Raw genomic sequence first — 715 nt, 5'->3', positions numbered from 1 at the left:
TGTCACTCATCCTGAAGATTAAGCTATAGAGAGGGCGAGTGACAGCGGGTGTTTGCGTGGGTGGCACATGTATGTTCCCACTAGGGGTGGGGGGGGATCAAAAATCGTATGTATCGTGACAAAAAAGTATTTTTAAAATGTTTCCCTAGAATAGATATTTTAATGTACTTATTTTTAACCAATGGATTCACCTTGGATTGGATGGATGGTGAATGGATTCACCTTTATATGATACCGCTAGACCTGTAACAAGTTTCTTGTGACCCTATACTGTACACATTCATAGCAACAAAAATGAAAAGGGGGGGAAAACAGAAAAAGGTTTTATTATAATAAAGACGTGTGGTTTGCTTAATAGGCTGTGTACTTGTGTTATTACTGTAATTATCTGGCTCACATGACATGTGATATCAATCAATGGTTGTGCAAAATTTGGAATTTTTACAGTATCATTTTTACTTTATACTTCATAAAAAGGCAAAACAGACTGGGTTCATTTTTCTGGGAGGACAAAGTGCATGGTCGACGGGAAGTCACCACAAGGATTAAAGGAGGAAAAGAAAATCTCAATACTTACTACTACTGAATCGCAATACTTCTAAAATCACAATGTTGTATATATCAATACAAATTCAATCGGCACCCATGTGTCGTGAAAAAATCGAATCGCACGTCATCCCAGCCCTGGTACACATGATGTGCCCAGTCATCCTCA

General features: G+C 38.2%; 1 protein-coding gene across 1 annotated transcript in view; it reads right to left on the bottom strand.

Annotated features, from left to right (window-relative positions):
• zanl (zonadhesin, like) overlaps positions 1-715 on the bottom strand; it is a 67,636-nt gene that overhangs the window by 53,015 nt on the left and 13,906 nt on the right. The window lies entirely within an intron of this gene.

Source organism: Etheostoma spectabile, chromosome 19 (genome assembly GCF_008692095.1).
Source record: "Etheostoma spectabile isolate EspeVRDwgs_2016 chromosome 19, UIUC_Espe_1.0, whole genome shotgun sequence".
Classification (NCBI taxonomy): Eukaryota; Metazoa; Chordata; class Actinopteri; order Perciformes; family Percidae; genus Etheostoma; species Etheostoma spectabile.
This window is presented reverse-complemented; position numbering and strand designations above follow the sequence as displayed.